General features: G+C 37.3%; 1 protein-coding gene and 1 pseudogene across 1 annotated transcript in view; both read right to left on the bottom strand.

Annotated features, from left to right (window-relative positions):
- Positions 1-22822, bottom strand: part of DPH6 (diphthamine biosynthesis 6) — a 193973-nt gene that overhangs the window by 115065 nt on the left and 56086 nt on the right. The gene's annotated exons all lie outside the window — the stretch shown is intronic.
- Positions 21697-22438, bottom strand: LOC138074412 (ELMO domain-containing protein 3 pseudogene; annotated as a pseudogene).

Raw genomic sequence — 22822 nt, 5'->3', positions numbered from 1 at the left:
ACTTATTATTATTAATACTTCCTTTAGGAAACTTGAATTACACCAAGTAGACCAAATATTTAATGGTTAAGGGAAGGTGTATATGAATTCCAGATCATTCATTCACATAATTCATTAAAATGATATCATTTCACCAATTTTTTAAAAAAAATCTAAAGTATATTAAACCACAGCAAGATCCTAAATTAATTAAGGAGGGGGGTTTCTCCAGTGTCTTAGTGATTAGAAAAAATCAATTTTTAACCTGTAACAATGAGAACCAACAGTCATTTGCAATATTACCAATTAAAATAATACATATCATCAGGGCCTGATTATTAATAAGAGAATTTAAAAGCTCCTACAATTATGGCAAACCTTTAAAGTGAAAGAGCATATTATGATTTTCAGAGCAGTCTCAGATTCCTAATTAAGATTGTTTTAACTAGAGAAGAGGGCTATCTTATAAACGGATATATCAGTAATAAGCGCAAGAAGAAACTAAATCTGTAAAGAATGGAAAATTATCTTCAAAAGACATAATAGGCAATCGTTATGAAAAATCCATTTATAAATCAGAGCATGAGTCCTAAACCCTCTGACTAGGAAAATTTCAAATTAATACTCCATCATCTTTATTCTTCTCTTCTACTATGATCAGATAATATATTCAACATCAACAAAATTCTCATATTCTTTTTATCAAATGCAACTTTTCAGTTAAATAGACCATTGACAGGATGAGAACTGAGCTGATTCTACACAAATATAAGCCACTAAGTATCAGAGAGATATTTAGTGACCCCAGAGACGGCAGCCCACCCGGCTCTCTCATCTCTGGGATTCTCCAGGCGAGAATACTGGAGTGGGTTGCCATTTCCTTCTCCAGAGTATCAGAGGCCCAATACCACCCACATATGGATAGAGGATCAATGTAACATAAAGTTGTATTTCTCAATACATTAAAAAAGCTTAATACAGACCCTCTGAAATCACTGTTTTTGTCAAGAATTACCTGAAGTGCAGAGGAAATGGTTCTGCTTTCCTAACTGCTACAAGCAGCATTGTATACCTTTCAGGAAACACTTGGATGATGGGCATCCATCAAGGACTAACATTGCTTATAACCAAGTTAAAGCTTCTCCAAGATGTCTACACATTTTGGAGTTCACCAAAGAGCAGTTGAAAAATTATCTTAGGGTTACAGGATGAAATTCAAACCAATTACCAGGAGGTGACTTAGTTTAGCAGCTTCCAGCAATCCCCAGGGCTTTTTGGTCTCCTCTCATATCACAGAGTTTTTTGATGCATGCTCCCTGACCTCTGTATGCCTCACTTTAACGGTCACAACACTGTCCTTCTGAACGCTCCACAAATTCAAATCCACACAAGAGTATTACTTAACAGCTTGTTTAAATAAAAAGCATAATGATTCATAAGTATTAAAACTTCTAATTGAAAAGAAAATTATCTAAAGTTTTAGTTGAACTATAATTACAACACTAGGTCCATCCTCAAAAAGTAACTGCCAGGACAATTTTAATAATGTCATTTATTAAAATAATGTTTTTATTACTGTTCTTAATACTATCTTCTATATTTTTAAATGCATTTTCCTGAACAGTGAAAATGTCACTCTTTAAAAAATTACTTTAATAATAAAATTTATTTGGATGTGTGATTACTGATATAAACTTGAGGTAAATATGTAAGATATAAATATGACACATTGATTTTGATGAAAACAAAATAAAAATTAATCTTGAATTAAAAAATTATAGTAACAATCCAATTTTGCTTCTGAGATGAGTTCAAGTCAATTAGAAAACTTCATAACAATATTAGCTAAAGAAATGCTAATATTAGGTAGATGCTTTTTGCAGTGAAATATGTATGAATTTTGTGGTTTCTTTACTTGTAAAGCTCAAATATTTACACAGCATTTGCCTGTAGACATTTCCTTCAGGAAATCCTATATATAAGGATGACCTCCATTACAGACCTGAGGATGACTTATATTTAAGTCATGTCAAAACTGAATTTGATATAAACAAGTTTCCCAAAATTTAATATACTAAAATTACTTTGCAGTGATGAGGTGACAGTGAACAACCACAACAAATTGAGTCTAAAAGCTATGTAAGTTTCTATCCAATACCAATTACAAAAATATCAAATACAACTGTGGGACTTTGCATACAATGCCTGTAAAACCTATAGTAGTTTTATGTTTCTATTCTTAAATAAAATGTTTAAAAGAAGCATTATAATATTTTATATATAGAATGTTAATATTTAACCTGAGAATTCCATTAAAATAATTTAACAAGAGAAATTAAATCACCTTATATTTAGGTTGGGTATTATCTTTAAGAAAATATTATTTTCAAGAAAGTTAATAATTAACAATTTGTCCTGTCTTTCTTATATATTACTGGGTAGCTTCTATATATGCTCAGTCACACAGTCATGTCCAGCTCTTTATAACCCCATGGACTGTAGCCCACCAGGCTCCTTTGTCCATGGAATTTTCCAGGCAAGAACACTGGAGCAGGTTGCCATTTTTTAGTTGAGGGGATCTTCCTGATCCAGGGATCAAGCCTGGGTCTCTTGTGTGCCCTGTACTGTAGGTGGATACTTTACTGCTGAGCCACCAGGGAAGCCTTAGGTAGCTGCTAAGTAAGCAAATAAAGGTGAAGAGAAATCTTTTTTCAATAGACTGTTCCAACTAATAAATGAAGCACAAACAGTAGAATCATTAATATCACCATTTTGCAACCTCCTTTTAAATAATAAATCTACGAAACAATCATTGGCAGCTGCTAACATCATAAAAAAGAGAATTAGATGTTATGCCTCCTATTGAAAGAACATAAAATCATTTGTGAAGTAGTCTTAAAAAATGCAAATCTGAATTTAATGAAACTTCTAGATTAGTGATTTTCATTGAGCTTTCAGCAGTGATGGAAATGTTCTATCTGTACCATCCAATATGGAAACTATGACCCACATGTGGCTACTGAGCATCTGAAATGTGCCTTCTGACACTGAGGTAGTAATTTTTAAATTTTACCTAGTTATAATTGATTAAAATGTTGATTTATTCAATGGCATGTATCTCATGGCTATCAAACTAGACAGCAAAGCTTCAGATCCAGTGATGAATTGGTAGGAAATTAGAACAAAGAAATATACTGCACTGCACTGTGGGGTTTTTGTCAGTCTGTAGTAAACCCTACTGGACAAGTGTCCTAGTTTATTCAATGAAGAAGTTTAAAGAGGGGCAAAACATAGATTATGTACAAGGGATTTAAAAGATATACCAGCCAATTACAATCCGTAAAACTTACTTGGATCCTGATTTAAACAAAACACAAAAAACAATGTAAGACATTATGAAACAACTGAAAATTTGAACACTGACTGGGATGTACAATAAGCTAAGAAATTTTTATGAATTATTTTAATCTGTGGTTATGGGATATAATTATACTTAAAAAGAAAATCTTATCTCTTAGAGATAGACGTTAAAATATTTGCAAATTATACATGATATCAGGTGTTTGCTTTAAAATAATAATGGAGGGAGGTAAGTGGGTGTATACATGAAATAAGATAGGTTATGGTTTAATTGTTGTTGAAGTCTCTTCTAGGTACCAGCATATTTATTACTTTATATTACTTTACCATATTGTTAAATGTTTAAAATTTTGGAAAAGAAAAAAAAAACAACAACAAAAAGTTTCAAAAAGAGAAAATAAGGCATGGAGATTTTACTACCAGCAAATTTTGTCCATAAACAGTTTCTTGACAAACTGTCAGAAACAAGTATCTCAGGGCTCTGGAAATTGATCAAAGGTATATACTAAATTAAGAAGTGGTTATACATGAAAAACTACTGAACTTTGGGAGTCTGTGGCATTCTTGCCTGGAGCAGCTCTCATATCAAGGCCAGGGAAGCTGTGAAAAACAGCAGTTTTATTGCTAGAGGAGGCTGACTTGATTTGGAATGAGACATGGAAAAATGTCTCATTGTCAAATGTCTCAATGTCAGTTGTTACTAAAAATGCCACACCCAGTAGCATTCTCAGTAACTGTGATCTCCTTGACAAATGAAGTGAGAAGACCAGTGACTCACGGCCTGAGGTTATAACCCTGGTTGGATTAAGCAATGGACCTTTAGATTAGCCAGATATTTAACAGTGAGACCCAGAAAATAAAGCAAAATAGAACAAATTAGTAAATTTTACACATATAGAAAGGCAAAGACTAGAGATCTCTTCAAGAAAATTAGAGATACCAAGGGAACATTTCATGCAAAGATGGGCTTGATAAAGGACAGAAACGGTATGGACCTAACAGAAGCAGAAGATATTAAGAAGAGGTGGCAAGAATACACAGAAGAACTCTACAAAAAAGATCTTCATGACCCAGATAATCATGATGGTGTGATCACTCATCTAGAGCCAGACATCTTGGAATGTGAAGTCAAGTGGGCCTTAGGAAGCATCACTATGAAAAAAGCTAGTGGAGGTGATGGAATTCCAGTTGAGCTATTTCAAATCCTGAAAGATGATGCTGTGAAAGTGCTACACTCAATATACCAGCAAATCTGGAAAACTCAGCAGTGGCCACAGGACTCGAAAAGGTCAGTTTCATTCCAATCCCAAAGAAAGGCAATGACAAAGAATGTTCATGAAACTAATCGCCAGTCCAGGTTCAATGCATGACACAGGATGCTTGCGGCTGGTACACTGGGATGACCCAGAGGGATGGTATGAGGAGGGAGGTGGGAGGGGTGTTCAGGATGGGGAACACGTGTACACCCGTGGCAGATTCATGTTTATGTATGGAAAAACCAATATAATATTGTAATTAGCATCCAATTAAAATGAATAAATTTATATTAAAAAAAAAGAATGTTCAAACTACTACACAATTGCACTCATCTCACACACTAGTAAAGCAATGCTCAAAATTCTCCAAGTCAGGCTTAAGCAATATGTGAACCATGAACTTCCAGATGTTCAAGCTGGTTTTAGAAAATATCAAATATCAAATATCAAATTGCCAACATCCACTGGATCATCAAAAAAGCAAAAGAGTTCCAGGAAAACATCTACTTCTGCTTTATCGACTATGCCAAAGCCATTGACTGTGGGGATCACAATAAACTGAGGAAAATTCTGAAAGAGATGGGAATACCAGACCACCTGACATGCTCTTGAGAAACCCGTATGCAGATCAGGAAGCAACAGTTAGAACTGGACATGGAACAACAGACTGGTTCCAAATAGGAAAAGGAGTACATCAAGGCTGTATATTGTCACCTTGCTTATTTAACTTATATGCAGAGTACATCATGAGAAACGCTGGGCTGGATGAAGCACAAGCTGGACTCAAGATTGCTGGGAGAAATACCAATAACCTCAGATATGCAGATGACACCATCCTTATGGCAGAAAGTGAAGAAGAACTAAAGAGCCTCTTGATGAAAGTGAAAGAGTAGAGTGAAAAAGTTGGCTTAAATCTCAACATTCAGAAAACGAAGATCATGGCATCCGGTCCCATCACTTCATGACAAATAGATGGGGCAACAGTGGTCACAGTGGCTGACTTTATTTTCCTGGGCTCCAAGATCACTGCTGATGGTGATTGCAGCCATGAAATTAAAAGACGCTTACTCCTTGGAAGGAAAGTCATGACCAACCTAGACAGCATATTAGAAAGCAGAGACATCACTTTGTCAACAAAGGTCCATCTAGTCAAGGCTATGGTTTTTCCAGTGGTCATGTATGGACGTGGGAGTTGGACTATAAAGAAAGCTGAGCACAGAAGAATTGATGCTTTTCAACTGCAGTGTTAGAGAAAACTCTTGTGAGTCTCTTGGACTGCAAGGAGATCCAACCAGTCCATTCTAAAGGAGATCAGTCCTCGGTTTTCATTGGAAGGACTGATGTTGAAGATGAAACTCTAATACTTTGGCCACCTGATGTGAAGAGCTGACTCGTTGGAAAAGACCCTGATGCTGGGAAAGATTGAGGGCAGGAGGAGAAGGGGATGACAGAGGATGAGATGGTTGGATGGCATCACCAATTCAATGGACATGGATTTGTGTTGACTGTGGGAGTTGGTGATGGACAGGGAGGCCTGGCATGCTGCAGTTCATGGGGTCACAAAGAGTCGGACACGACTCAGAGACTGAACTGAACTGAACACACATATATGTAAGACACACAGAGGGGACCCAAGCTAGCTATACATTCCTGACAATAGTAAGCCTATGTGGATAGGACAAAAGAGAGAGCAGCACCTGATTATTAAACATTCTAAATTTACTATAAAACCAAATAATCAATATAATGGTACTGAAGTAAGAATAGGCATATAGGTCAATGAAACAGAATTTAAGAGTCTAGAAGTAAACCTTCACATTTATGGCCAACTGAATTTTGACATGGTCATTCTGTCAGCCAGGGATATGATGTCATCTGAAGACTGGACATGAGTTTGAGTAAGCTTCAGCAGTTGGCGATGGACAGAGAAGCCTGGCGTGCTGCAGTCCATGGGGTTTCAAAGAGTCAGATAGGACTGAGTGACTGAACTGAACTGAAGACTCAAATGGGGAAAGATCTGCTTTCAAACTTATTTATATCATTGTGGCAAAATTCAGTTCTTTGTGAACTGCTGGACTCAGGGTGTTAGTTTCTCACTGGCTGTTAACAAGAGGCCTCCCCCAGTTTGTTACTACGTAACCTTCACAGGGCAGCTCAGACATGGCAGCCAACTTTCTCTCAGAGTGACTGAGTAAGACAGCAGGAAAGGAAGGACACCAAATAACAAAGTCTCTTTGTAACCTCTTGGAGTAACATCCTATCACTTTTGCTGTATTCTGTTGGTAAAAGTAAGTCTTTAGGTCCAGGTTGCATGCAAAAGGAGAAGTTTACAAAAGGGCAGGAACACCAAGAAACAAAGATTATTGAGGATGATCTTCAGTTCAGTCGCTCAGTCGTGTCCAACGCTTTGCGACCCCATGAGTTGCAGCACGCCAGGCCTCCCTGTCCATCACCAACTCCCGGAGTTCACTCACACTCACGTCCATCAAGTCATTGAAGCCATCCAGCCATCTCATCCTCGGTCGTCCCCTTCTCCTCCTGCCCCCAATCCCTCCCAGCATCAGAGTCTTTTCCAATGAGTCAACTCTTTGCATCAGGTGGCCAAAGTACTGGAGTTCCAGCTTTAGCATCATTCCTTCCAAAGAAATCCCAGGGTTGATCTTCAGAATGGACTGCCTGGATCTCCTTGCAGTCCAATGGACTCTCAAGAGTCTTCTCCAACACCACAGTTCAAAAGCATCAATTCTTCGGCGCTCAGCCTTCTTCACAGTCCAACTTTCACATCCATACATGACTACTGGAAAAACCATAGCCTTGACTAGACGGACCTTAGTCGGCAAAGTAATATCTCTGCTTTTGAATATGCTATCTAGGTTGCCCATAACTTTTCTTCCAAGGAGTAAGTGTCTATTAATTTCATGGCTGCAATCACCATCTGCAGTGATTTTGGAGCCCCCCAAAATAAAGTCTGACACTGTTCCCACTGTTTCTCCATCTATTTCCCATGAAGTGATGGGACCGGATGCCATGATCTTTGTTTTCTGAATGTTTAGATTTACGCCAATTTTTTCACTCTACTCTTTCACTTTCATCAAGAGGCTCTTTAGTTCTTCTTCACTTTCTGCCATAAGGGTGGTGTCATCTGCATATCTGAGGTTATTGATATTTCTCCCAGCAATCTTGAGTCCAGCTTGTGCTTCATCCAGTCCAGCGTTTCTCATGATGTACTCTGCATATAAGTTAAATAAGCAAGGTGACAATATACAGCCTTGATGTACTCCTTTTCCTATTTGGAACCAGCCTGTTGTTCCATGTCCAGTTCTAACTGTTGCTTTCTAGCCTGCATACAGATTTCTCAAGAGGCAGGTCAGGTGGTCTGGTATTCCCATCTCTTTCAGAATTTTCCTCAGTTTATTGTGATCCCCGCAGTCAAAGGCTTTGGCATAGTCAATAAAGCAGAAGTAGATGTTTTTCTGGAACTCTCTTGCTTTTGAGGCTGCCAAACCCAATAGGAGATGGTTAACTGGGTTAGTTATATATTCCTCCTACTTTTGTGTATGTTTGAAATTTTTCCTAATAAGAAGTTCAAGAAGAGAAAGTATGATTTGCAGAAACTAAATTTAAGTAAATGTTTCTTATGTTTAACAAAATTTCAGAAGTTTCTGTGGCTACCCTGATGGCTCAGCAGGTAAAGAATCTGCCTGCAGTGCAGGAGACACAGGATATGTGGTTTGATCCCTAGATTAGGAGGATATCCTGGAGGAGGAAATAACAACCCACTCCAGTATTCCTGCCTGAAATCCCAAGGACAGAGGAGCCTGGCGGGCTACAAAGTCCATTGGGAGCGACTGGGCACAGAAGTTTCTATGAAGTAGCAATATAATGAAAATGTCATTAAGTGAAAAAACAATAAGATGATTAATTTAACATTTTTTGACTACTTACCAAATACCAACCAGCATATATGCTAAATCACTTCAGTCATGTCCGACTTTGCAACGCTATAGACTGTGGCCCACCAGGCTCCTCTGTCCATGAGGTTCTCCAGCCAAGAATAATGGAGTGGTTTGTCATGCCCTTCACCAAACCAGACACTGTTCTAAACATTTAACATCTATTAGTGTAATTTAGATTTCACAACAGTCCTTTGTAGTAGGTATTGCTGTATCTTCAGATGAAAAAACTAAGGCACATGGAGTTAGATAACTTGTCCAAGCTCACATAGCTAGTAAGTAGTAGAGCCAAAAAGTTCCATGGGTGGCAGGGAGGAGACTGGGGATTGAACAGCACATGGGAAACACATCAAAAGTTTAGCATTAGGAATTCTTGGATAAGGGGATTAAGATTTTTTATATTGCTATGTGTTGTCTTAATAATGTTTAAATCATTACTATACAATCTGTGTATCAGGATACGTTATTATGTCAAAATAACTAAATGGTCTTGCTCTCCTTTGTCAACCCCATTACATGATCAGGTCATTACAAAGACAAGTTTATTCTATGGTTTACCCTCTGCTCCAAAGATCAGCATGGATTATTTTTAGATGTAAGCAATCTTTAATAGCTAATGTAATTTCTCATTTATACAAATCATAAATGTAGCCAGCTGTTCTTTTCAACTCTTTTTTGTCTTCTTGTTAGAAGAACAAATCACATGTCTTCATCAGTCTCGATCAGTTGGTAGAGCAAGATTTCCTTTTCTTTCTCTCTGTCAAAATCAAACGTCTAATAACTGTTTGTGTAGAATATTTCTGAATTTATGAAGCAATTTCATATATATTATCTTGTCTGACCCTTCTCACAACTATCCTGTAATGAAATTGACAGTTTTTAGATTATAATAATATGACGAGTTGGAGAGAAATTCACAACTCACACCCAGACCTCTGCTTGTGGGTCGAGCCCTTCCTAGTACCCACTATTCCTCCCCAAATGGTTCTGGAGTTTAGCAGAACACTAATCACTAAAGTAGTTAAATATTAGTTAGAAAGGAACAAAAAGGAACAAACTATACATTATGTAAAATAAAGTTCTATGGGCTATGAAAGAAATAAAAATTATGAGGAAAGGAAATTATAATCAGGCAAATGGAATTAAAAAATCTGGTCTTGAGGGCCATAGACATTTAATTCAGAAATAATGAGACTTTGAATTTTTCTAAATTTCCTAAAAATACAAGACTGATACTGCAACTTTGTGGACAGAAAGCTATGCTACTAAGTTGTTTCAGTCATGTCCGACTCTGTGCGACCCCATAGATGGCAGCCCACCAGGCTCCCCCATCCCTGGGATTCTCCAGGCAAAAACACTGGAGTGGGTTGCCATTTCCTTTCCCAATGCATGAAAGTGAAAAGTGAAAGTGAAGTCACTCAGTCATGTCCGACTCTTAGCAACCCCATGGACTACAGTCTACCAGGCTCCTCCATCCATGGGATTTTCCAGGCAAGAGTACTGGAGTGGGGTGCCATTGCCTTCTCCAACAGAAAGCTATCAGTTCAGTTCAGTTCAGTCACTCAGTTGTGTCCGACTCTTTGCGACCCCATGAATCGCAGCACGCCAGGCCTCCCTGTCTATCACCAACTCCCGGAGTTCACAAAGACTCACGTCCATCGAGTCAGTGATGCCATCCAGCCATCTCATCCTCTGTCGTCCCCTTCTCCTCCTGCCCCCAATCCTTCCCAGCATCAGAGTCTTTTCCAATGAGTCAACTCTTCGCATCAGGTGGCCAAAGTACTGGAGTTTCAGCTTTAGCATCATTCCTTCCAAAGAAATCCCAGGGCTGATCTTCAGAATGGACTGGATGGATCTCCTTGCAGTCCAAGGGACTCTCAAGAGTCTTCTCCAACACCACAGTTCAAAAGCTATAGACAGCTATAAAATCACCGCACCTTGTTATTTCAATGAATACAGTAGATACATACTTTGTTGTCTGTCTAGCATCTTTTTTGAGGAAAATGTCCACCCTTCACTCATGTGGTAACCACAACTATTATTGACAAGATGATTTGGTCCCTGAGGCAATCATTAATTGGTCTAAAGTGGATATTCCAAGCTGGGCAATAGTCTCCTCAGAAATCTGAAATTGAAACTAACAGATTTTAACATCAGGCTAAGACAGACTCTTAAAAATAGTTATAACCTTGAAAACCATGAGCATCCATGTTGTCTACTATATAGTCTGGGGATCTGAGAAAACTTGTGTTTTTAGGGAAAACAGAGTGGATGCTTAAAGAGAAGCAGAAGTAATAGATAAGTTTTAAAAGTACTTGAATCCTTTGCTCTAGTTTCATGAGGTTCCCTTATGTTTCTAATATTTTTTCTAGCTTAAAAAAGATCCAACTAATATATCATAAAAAGAATATGATACATATTAATAAATAGTAACTAGAATTACAACCAAAACTTGGTCACCAAACTTTTACAAGGGTCTATATCTTTCTTATGTTCATATCATAAAGTACATAGAATAAGATCCTTTCTGTTTACACAATAAAACATTAAATATAAAAATAATTTTTCTTGGTACAATATATAAAATCTATTAAATGTTTTGCTTTGTGGGGATGGAGACAAGTTCTATACTTTCATGTACAATTTTATTCATCTAATAACACACTATTTTTTCAAATATTAGCGTAAGTTATCTGGGTACAGGTTTGTAAGATGTTTTTAAATATTTTTTCTGAATTAAAAACCTAATAATGATTAGTTTTAAAAAGCAACAAAAAGCAATAAACTATTTTTGGTAAACAATTAGACAAAACTATTGAAAATGTAGCTATAAAATTAAAAGACAATTTGCTCCTTTGAAGAAAAGCTACGACAAACCTAGACAGCATATTAAAAAGTAGAGACATCACTTTGCCAACAAAGGTCCACATAGTCAAAACTATGGTTTTTCCAGTAGTCATGTATGGGTGTGAGAGTTGAGTACCAAAGAACTGAGGTGCTGGAGAAGATTCTTGAGGGTCCCTTGGACAGCATGGAGATCAAATCAGTCAATCCTAAAGGAAATCAACCCTGAATATTCACTGGATGGACTGATGCTGAAGCTGAAGTTTCAATATTATGGCTACATAATGCAAAAAGCCAACTCACTAGAAAAGACACTGATGCTGAGAAGGATTGAGGGAAGGAGGAGAAGGGGGCAACAGAGGATGTGATGGTTGGATGGCATCATCTGCCCAATGGACATTAGTTTGAGCAAACTCCAGGAGATAGCAAAGGACAAGGAAGCCTGACATGCTGCAGTCCATGGGGTCGCAAAGAGTTGGACATGACTGAGCAACTGAACAACAACAAAAACAACTGAAAATACATAAGCCCTAGTGTGGATTAAAGAAAATACCAGATGGAAATTTAAATATATCCTAATTAACTCAGTAACCACGAATAACAGAAAAGAGACTCTAGATTCTCCTTAGGAGAGGAATTAGGGTGGGTATCATGAGGTGTTTCTGAAGTAGTAAATGCCCTGATAACAGGAAAAAGGTTTGAATTGTGAACAGTTTAAATATGTAATCAATAAACTTTTAGACAAGAAAAAAAAATTTAAAAATTGTTTTGTAAGACCTGAAGCGAATGTTCTTCATGCAGAAGGGGTACCTAAACTTAAAGAACACCCAAGGCTAAAAGAAGACTGAACATTTATCTCTGTATCTGTCTAAAACTACTCTAGGGTCACTGGCCCTTTTTCAATTGCACCTCAATTCCTGGGTTAATTTGCACTTCGCTAAGTAAAGTCTGAGATTTCTTTGGCTCCCACTTAGTCTCTCTTAAAGAAAAACATATCCCCCAAAACCAGAAAAAAAGGCAGCCTGAATTGTCAGTTATAAAGACAGATTTGTAGTGGATCAAGTGACTGTGGAATATTGTTAATAAATGAACTATGCTCCATCACTGTAAAACAAAATACCTTCAGTCTATTTGACTAGAAAAGGAAAAAAAAGACAAATCATTATGAGTATGTGACCACATAGAGTCATATAATGATAGCAATCTGTTGTGCCAACATTTCATTTTCTTTAGGTCCAGGATTATACAAAAGAATATTTTCTTATAACAAATTCTTGTGTGTCTCTTCATTTATTCCATTTTATTTAGAATTTTTCATTTCTGAGATAGCCTCCTGGGACATGCATCTCATTTCCATGAGGGTCCCTGAGAGACTGGAACATACAGTATTTACTTCAGAACAATGTCAACAACATATTGCAGAACATTTCATCTAAAATAATAATAGAAAATGTTGAACCATCTTTCCATTTGGAAAATATATCTGGAAGAATGTGATATCTGATGCAATCCACATTACTTAAATACACTGTGTCATCTCAGCTTGTTTTGGGAATTTAAAGATACATATATGTGTATGTGAGTATATTCATATATATATATAAAAGAATGGAACAGTGAAGAGAGATAAAAGGCTATTCTCTTAGGGAAGAAAAGATTAATGGATATTATATACAGTGCCTGGCACAGAGTAAATAAGAGCTGATGATCTTGTATAGTCAGTGAGCTAACGAACTTGTGAGGTCAAAAGTGAGCTGACTACCTTGTGAGGTCAAAAGTAAAATTACTGAATTTGTAGATAAAGAAAATTTTTCTACAAAGTAAACTGTTACTTACATTAATGTCCTAAAATATGTTCTTTCAAGGTCCTATAATCACTTTCGCAGCAGCATTTTAAATTAATCCTTTGAACTGCATGGTCAACATCAAACACAAGGCCAATGAAGGAAGATAATTAAATTTACCCATTATGTTATTCAAGTTTTTCATTCAGACATGAGAATATTATTTATCAACTAAAAAATGAAAATTGTTTGCCATGTGGATGGTAGACAGTAATCCACCAAATTTCCCTCCCCCTTTATCAATAATAGCAATCTATAGGAATAAGATTTCCTAAGATTCAGAAACATTTTTCTTATTAAGCATTATCTCTCCTGGCCTCCACTAACTGAGATTTTCAAGGCTGAGAGCAATGCTAACAATCAGTGAGGTGTTAAATAAGCGCATGCTCTCTGCTAAGGATTTACATGTATTATCTTATTCAATCTTCATTATGACTTCATAAGGTATGTTCCTTTATTTTTTACTTCACTAATACGAAAACTGAAGTACAGAGGGATTAAGGAATTTGTTGAAGAACATATAACTACTAGTGCAGTTATGCTCCAGAGATTGGGCTTGTAACCACTATGCTTAAACATCAGGCAAAGGTATAGAAAGAAATGAATAATGAATTCCACTATTTTGGTTTACTAGATATAAGACAGAACTTTACAAACAGATCCTAATGTACAAACTACTTTTATGTGATTCTGAGTGTCATCCTTAACATGGGTCTACTTCCTACCTCAGGAAGACCACTAACTTAAGTTCTTTATTCAAGAATAATATAGTCATGCTGATTTTCCAACATTCTCTCACCTGCAGTCAAAATAAAATGTGTGAAGTCATTTGGTTTAGGAAGAGGAGTATTAGGCAGAGAATTAGACAAATGGTTTAATAGTAACAGGTGGGAGAGGAACTATGTACTTAGTACACATACAGGGACAATTAATGAAGCCATAATGTAGAGAACACTTGTATTTCAGGTGAGATGTTTGCATTACATTTTTGTTGCTTCTGCTGTATTTTTTGAGTCTGAGATTAAAATGTATTCCTACCCATCTATTTTAAGATTCTATTTTAAAAATTAAAGATTTCTATCTCAGCCTAACATAACACAGACTTCACAAGAAAGCTTTGGAGCCAATTGCCTGGGTTCAAATTATGATTCCATCATTTAGTAGCTTTGTGGCCTGGAGAAAGTTCCTTATCTTCCTGTGCCTCAGTCTCCTTAATAGTAAAAAGGAAGGATGAAATTGTTGTATGAGAGTTAAATAACTTAGAACAGTGTCTGATCAAAAGTAAGAAATTTGTAATTGCTCAAAAAATATTACCTTTACTTATTATTACTATTACTATCTTTAGCTAGTATTACTAATAATTACTATTATTATTAACATTACCATCATGACTATTTTTTGTCATCCATCTATTTCTGAATAGCATACTTTTTAATGATTTCCAGATATCTACAAAATGAAAGCTATTTGTGCAATGCACAATTTAACTTTTGCACACACTGTTTTGGAGCACCAAACTCCAAAATACCAAAGCAAAGAAACCAGAGCAGTTATTTCCATTATTAACTGAAAATACACTGGATAACAACATTAGCTGGCGAGAATTTTAAAAAAAATCATGTTAGAATTTTCAAGTGCTGATGATTATAAATATCTGAATCTTTAGAAATATTAGATGGTTAAATTTTTAACTTTTTCAATAAAACTTCATATTTTGAACAAGAAATTTCTTTTTTCCATCGTTCTTCATATCAAAAATTATCCACCAGTAAATTCAACCAACTTGTATCCATTATAACAATTTCATATAGTCTAAGAGTTTCAAACTCAGTTCATGATTAAAAGAAACAAAGCAAAAAAACAAACACAGCAGCAACAGAAAGAAAGCTACTGTAATCTGATAAACGTGTTTACAAAAAGCCCATGGCAAGTTTCTTCTTAATAATGAAATACTAAAGGCTTTCAGTCAGATCAGGAATAAAACTGCCATTATTCTCAGGTGATATAATTATGTACAAAATCCAAAACAGTTAACAGAACACTATTAGATTAATAAGTGAGTTTAACAAGATCAATCACTATATACATACAAGGTCAATATTCAAAATTAAAATTGTATGTCTATAAATCAACAACAAATAATATGACACCCTGTGTTATGGGCTGAATTGTGTCTCCACAAAATTCATATATTGAAATTCTAAACCCCAGTACCTTAGAATGTGACAGTATTTGGACATCCTTTAAAGAATATGGTAAAATCAGGTTACACAGGGGGATCTTACTCCACTATGACTATGTCTTTATAAGAAGAGTAGGTGTTTTATACCTTATATTAGCTCACAGATATACACACAGACACAGGGAAGACATAGGGATAAGGTCATCTGTAAGTTAATGAAAGAGCCTCAGAATGACACCAATCATATTGACACCTTGATCTTGGACTTCTAGCCTCTACAAACTTCTATTGTGTAAGCCATTGACTCTGTGGTACTTTGTTGTGGCTGCCCTAACAAACTAATAAAACATTGGCACTAGCATCAAAAATACTCAAACACAAATCTAAAAGGATCTGCAAATGACTTCTACACAGAAAACTTTAAAATATTAAGAGGAATTAAAGAAGACTCAAATATATGGAGGAATATATTAATACTATATATTAATACTATTCACATTAATTGATATAGTATTAATGCAGTATTGATGCCAGCTCTCTTCAAATTAATTTATAGATTCAGTATTGTTTACTTGCTAAGTCGTGTCTGATTCTTTTGTGACCCCATGGACTGTAGTCCGCCAGGCTCCTCTGTACATGGAATTCCCCAGGTAAGAATACTGGAGTGGGTTGTGATTTTTCTCCTCCAGAGATTAAATATAATCCCAATTAAAATCCCAGCAGAGGACTCCCTTGGTGGTCTAGTGGTTAAGAAACCATCTGCCAATGCAGTGGACACAGGTTCAATCCCTGGTCCAGAAGGATCCCACATACCATGGGGCAACTAAGCCTATGGGTCACAACCACTGAGCCTGCGCTCTAGAGTCCCCGAGCTGCAACTACTGAGCCCACATGCCTAAAGCCTGTGCTCCGCAACAAGAGAAGCCACGCCAATGAGAAGCCCATGCACAGCAACAGAGTAGCCCCACTTACCAAAACTAGAGACAAGCCCAAGTAGCAATGAAGACACAGCACAGTCAAAAATAAATAAATAAATTTAAAAATTCCAGATTATTTTTGTAGAAACTGGCAACTTGATATCTCAAATAGCTGAAAAACAGTCAAAATAATTTTTAGAAAGGAAACATGTTGGAGAGATTTCACTACCAGATATAAGAATTAGTATAAATTTGCAATAATTTAAAAAGTGTTCTAATGACATAAAAAGAAACAAATGAACCAATAGAATAGAGAATTCAGAAATAGATCCACATATATAAGGTCACTTACTTTGTGTCAAAGATGACAATGGGGTATAGTGAGGTCTTTTCAAAACACAATACTGGGATAAACGGATATCCATTTGGAACAACAACAAAAATGAATCTTTACTTCTAGTTCACATCATACTCAAATCAAGTTGAAGTGTACATCTAAATGTGTAAGTAAACAATAGCTTCTAAAAGACTGTATAGGAGAATACTTTTCTGACTTTTGGGTAGGTAAAGATTCCATTAACAAGGTACAGAGACGCCTTGCACATGTGCAGTTGTTTCAGCTGTGTCCAACTCTTTGCGACCCTATGGACCATAGGCTCCGCTGTCTATAGGATTCTCCAGGCAAGAAAACTGGAGTGGGTTGCCATTTCCTCCTCCAGCAGGGCTTCCCTACCCAGGGATCAAACCTGCATCTCTTGCATCTCCTGCACTGGCAGGCAGGTTCTTTACCACTAGCACTACCCCCAGAAGCCCACAGAAATGCCTTATCTAATTAGAAAAGAAAAACTGATAATCTGAATTTTTTAAGCAGCAGAGTAGAAGCCATGTTTCTACCACAGAATAAAAGATATCTGTATTATAAAACCTCTGTCTGACAAAGGACTTATATCAAAAACATAAAGAACTCCTAAATTAATATGAGAGAGAGAGAATCAAATATGAGAGAGAAAAGTTGTGAACAGACTTGGCTGGGCACTACCCAAAAAAGAATATCAAAATGGGCAGAAAAAACATATAAATGTTTCAATCTCAGCAGAGAAATGCAAATTAAAATAATAATGCATAATATTATATGTCACCAGAATGAATAATATTTTTTAAAGTGGTAATGCCATGTGCTGACCAAGACATAGAGCAACTGGACCTCTTATACATTACTGGTGGGAGTATAAATTGTCACAACCATTCTGGAAAACTATATAGTAATATTTACTAAAGTTGAACACATGCATACCCTATAACCTAGCAATCTGACTCCAATATACATTTCTAATAGAAATGAGTCTACAAGCACACCAAAAAGATATATACAAAATAGTCATAGCATTTCCTGTAATAGTCCCAAACTAGAAAGTGCTCAAGTGACCATCCACAGCAGAATGAATAAATATAGTATTTTTATAAATTGGGTTACTACGCTGTAATAAAAGTACACAAGTTACTGCTTTGTGCAAACACAGAAGTATCTCATAGACATAAAAGGGATCAATAGAAGGCAGATATAAACTCATAAATACTGTGATTCTAATTATTTCATGTTTAACAGTAGACAAAAATAACCCATAGTGACTGAAGCCAGGGTAGTGGCTACCTTTAGTGAAGAGAGAGTAGTAAATGGCAGTGGATAGAAGAGAACTACTAGGGTGCTCTTTTGTTTGCCTTAAAATATTCTTTGGAGCCTTAAATAGTCACTGAAGTAAATCTAAATTTTAATCAAACTTTTTAATTGAAGTAGAATGCATATATAGAAGAGTGTATCAAAGTGGACAGCTTGATGAGTACTTACAAACCACCCACATAACTGCTACCCAAATCTACCCATTCCAGCCTCTTCACACATCACTCTCAACATTCACTGTCAGCACTGCAGCTGTAATACCTTTCTCTCAGACTCATAATATTCACCAGGTTTCTCTCCTACCTGCTAGGGACCTTTGCTCATGCCCATATGTGGAATGCAAATGCTCTTCCTTGTCAGCACTTAATCAGATACTGTTCAGTATTTCTTACACTCAAACTTCACTTCAAGGAAGCCTTTCATAACCTTTGGCCAGTTTAAATTCCTTATCACCACCTCTTATACTTCTCCTTTGTAGAACTTGTTATAGCTCCAATTCTATGTTTTAGATGGTTTATTTTATTAATATCTATAGATGCTAATAACTACTTATGTAATTAATTAGTAATTAACATAGACATCAATTATAAGATGCTAAGCAGATACTCACCATTATACTCCTAACAGTAAGCATAGGGCCTGTCACACAGCAAGTAGTCAATGAATATTTGTTAAATAAATGAATGAAATGAAATTGATACAATCAGACAATAAAATAGTATGGAGTCAAGAAATATATATTAGTGACTTTTCCTTTATACAGCAGTTTTTATTTTTGCTGATGCTCAGGAGTGAATTTACAAATATTTACACGTTTTGGAAACCATCACTGACACCAAGATACAAAGTTTTCCAATTGAGGTATAATCAACTCTATGCTCTAAAATGTGTTCCTTTTTCATTTAGCAAATTTTCTTGTACTGGGAAGGGTAGGTACTTCTAAATTTTTCATAACTATATCCATAGTCAGAAGTTGAGAAAACAGAGCTCCATAACATGGGTAACTATTGATAGTAAAACCAAAACAAACAAAACCTCAAAACCTCTTTTTAAATCACTCTTTATATTCTTTGGAGAAGGAAATGGCAACCCACTCCAGTGTTCCTGCCTGGAGAATCCCAGGGACGGGGGAGCCTGGTGGGCTGCTGTCTATGGGGTCGCACAGAGTCGGACACAACTGAAGCGACTTAGCAGCAGCCCTAGCAGCTATATTCTTGCAGGGAAGGTGGGAAGGGAGGGAAAAAAAGAATACTAACCTTATCAATCTATGAAAAGTTTAATCAATTCTCAATATGATGTAGAGAAAAAGATGACTCAAAATCATAGTTAGAAATAATAAAACCAAGACACAAAACTGACTGTCTTCAAACTTCAGTTAACATTAACCAATGTCATTCCAAAGCTATTTATTCAAAAGCACGAGGTATTTAAAAAAAAATTACTATTCTACTAACATTACCCAATAGTGTAAAAATAATAAAAAATTTAGAAACACCAAATACCACACACGTGGAAGAATACAGACCAAAAGCTTGCCATCTGTTAAAATGGCCTATTGCTGACTGGTACAGAGCTGTATTCTTTTTTCAATACTAGAAGGAAGCCTATGCAACATGAGTTCATCATTCTGCAAACTATCTTTTTAACTTGCTATAGGTTGAGCAGATACAAGACTCTTTAAACCCAACACATGGAAGCTCACAGTTTAAGAGTTAGTGCCTTCTCTCTCCTGAGTTTAGAGGGGCTTAAAATAAATAAATTAATTAATTAATGGGGCTTCCCTGGTGGCTCAGCTGGTAAAGAATCCACCTGCAATACGGGAGACCTAGGTTTGACCCCTGGGTTGGGAAGACCCCTTGGAGAAGGGAAAGGCTACCCACTCCAGTGTTCTGGCCTGGGGAGAATTCCATGGACTGTATAGTCCATGGGGTTGCAAAGAGTCGAACATGACTCAGCGACTTTCATTTCAGTTCTCAAGTTAAAAAGCCCCTGCCCTCAATACCATATCATATGTCTTTCTGACCATGCTCTTGGATGTTTGTAAGGTCACAGAGAGGCCTGTCACAAACATATCTAGAATGATAAAGTGTTTAAAAAAAAACAAACTTTCTGTTTGAGTTCCCTCATTTTTAACAGCAAAGTCATGAGCTTACATGAATACTAGTTTCTCTCTACCCTATCCCTCATTCAACCCTTCCTCCCTACTCTCAGTTTTAAAAATAAAATCACCTCTTGGGAGAAAATTAGAGAATCCTTTTATTCCTTGTCTGAGGAAATGGCAACCCACTCCAATATTCTTGCCTGGAAAATTCCGTGGATTGAGGAGGCTGGTAGGCTACAGTCCACAGGGTCGCAAAGAGTTGGACACGACTGAGCAACTTAGCTTTGCTTTGCCATAAGAAACAGATTTTTGCACAGGCTGTCATGTTGTTATCAGAGCATATGGCTCAAGTTATTTAGAACTTTTCTACTCACTCCCCTTAATCCATCCCACATTCTCCCACTTCCCAGGACATACAATTAAGAAATGGCTGCCAGTGGGAAGTACATGCTTCACTGTTAATGGGAATAGGCCATCCTACTGAGGGAGTAAATAACATCTGATCCTTAATGATTCTTATGTAATTCCAAACAACAGACACTTCTTAATACATTGTAACTTTTTTCTTCACTATGCCAAGTCTAGTATTACAATCTAGCAGTCCAATTAATGCAGTGGAAATTACTCCATTTTGTTATATTCACTTTTAGTCTCAATTCGTATAGTTGTTTTTATATAGATGTTGTCAAAGTAAGTGTAATTTTCTATCTTGTTATAATATATGCATCTTTATGTGTTAATATATAAGGCTTTAGCACTGAAATATCCTACTGGAATATTTACTGGGATATACTATGGCACAGAATATCTCTTTAATGGGATAATTTGTTTAACCATTGCCATAATATTGTACCTCTTTTTTTTTTTAGATTCAAATGGATCTACTTTACTGTACAATGGCTGTATATATATGTGTATGATGTTGTGTGTGTGTCTGTACACGCTCATGCAAGTACAGATACAATTTTGAAAACACAATTATGTATTACATATGTATATATTATCCATAAGATGTATATAAAATGTATTTTTACTCATGGAAATCAAGTTACTATGATCATTAACACTCCTTGAGTTACTAATGTGCTTAGCACTTTATAGAACTTTTCTCCAACTCAGCATAAATCTATAGGGTTGGAATTATTTTTTCAGGTTACAAAGGAAGAAGCTGAGGTTCTGAGAATTAAGTAATAATGACCAACAACATGGTTATTGGAGCAGCCTGTTCTTGCAGCACAGGCTGGCCTGCCCAGGCTCTGGGACACAGCGATCTGATGAAAATGCTGCAAGTCTCACCGTCAGTTACTCATTCTCAGCTTCTCTTTCTCAAGGGGCATTACACCCCACTTCCTGTTCTCTGTGAAGTGCACTGGCGGCTGGGCGGGTCCACTTACCCCAGGCGACCATTTCTATTAGAGTCGAGGGAATCAGTGGCACATACATATCTCCTAAGCTCTGGCCGCTGAGAGGGCCTAGAAGCACGGAGATCGTAACGGCAGTGGGAACACCAGCATTCAGATCTTGGTTTTCAGATCCCATTCTCCAATGAAAGAACAAAAGCTCCATGGAGAAGTGTTTGGTTTCAGGGCTGGATATGATGACGAGACAGGCGGAGAATCTCCCAGGCCATTAGCAAAGTCTTTGAGTCCATTACCAGGTACAGGAGATGCAGGAGGGCAAGGAAGCCTGCTCCTCTGAGGTCTGCGGCTGGATTTGTTCCCTGAAAGCCCAGATCTTCCCAGTGGTCTCCGTGGAGGGTACAGTCAAACTTGGAGCCAGTCAGCTTCTTATAGATGGTCTGCAGGACTCAGCCATGCATGGGGTCTTGACTATCCAGGTCACATTGAGCGATGGTCAAGACCAAGTCCTTTTCTTCACGGAGGCCTCGGTGGAGCTTTGGAGGCCCGAAGAGGTAGTGCTGGAGGGCAGCGAGCCCGGTCCTTTGGATGGTGGGCTGGATTCTTTTCTTAAAGGAGAAGAGGTCCACTGTCTGGAAATGCTGTAGGGCCTCACTGAAGGAGATGAGCCGCCCAGGCTGGTCCATGCTGGCCCGGCTCCCTGTCTCTGGGTGGATGCTGTCCACAGCTTCCCATTCTTCTTGCGCTTGGAGGACTTCTGTACTCATAACACTGGGCTCCCAGCCATTCGCCTCTGCTGTCAGGGCCTGGAGGATGTTGTGGTTCTTCAACTCTGAGATAGCAATTCCTCTGAAAGCCAGAAGAGCACTGCTGTCCTTGTCACATGGTGGAGAGGACCCAGCAGACACTTTCAACCTGTCCATCTCTTAATTCTTTCTCATGGAAAGAGTGAGAGTTTTCATTCATGACTCAAACTCATTTGTTCAAGTGATTTTTGTCCTTGGGCTCAGAAAGGAGTTTAACAGGTCTGAGATTAGAAGCTATGGGGAGAGCCTGGGATTTGACTGTTCTACCATTGCCCTCCTTCTTGGCAGTCGTTCAGACTTAGAACAAGAAAACAGTCCCTGTGTGCCCTCACCAGGGTGGAGGTTTCTGTGAGTCCTCAAAGAAGTCCTTGAGGACTCACTCTGAAGTCCCAGCCCTTGGGAAGATGATTGGCAGGTATGGCGACCACAAGCTCAGTGAGGCTGTTTTATTACTGGGCTTGAACTGAATTCAGCAGTGTTGAATCATGACCAGCTTTACATGCCTGCTAGTGATCAGTTATGGCTGGAGCCCCGCCAGGACTCC

This window comes from Capricornis sumatraensis, chromosome 2 (genome assembly GCF_032405125.1).
Source record: "Capricornis sumatraensis isolate serow.1 chromosome 2, serow.2, whole genome shotgun sequence".
Classification (NCBI taxonomy): domain Eukaryota; kingdom Metazoa; phylum Chordata; class Mammalia; order Artiodactyla; family Bovidae; genus Capricornis; species Capricornis sumatraensis.
Note: the sequence above shows the minus strand (reverse complement) of the source record. Positions and strands in the feature narration are given on the sequence as shown.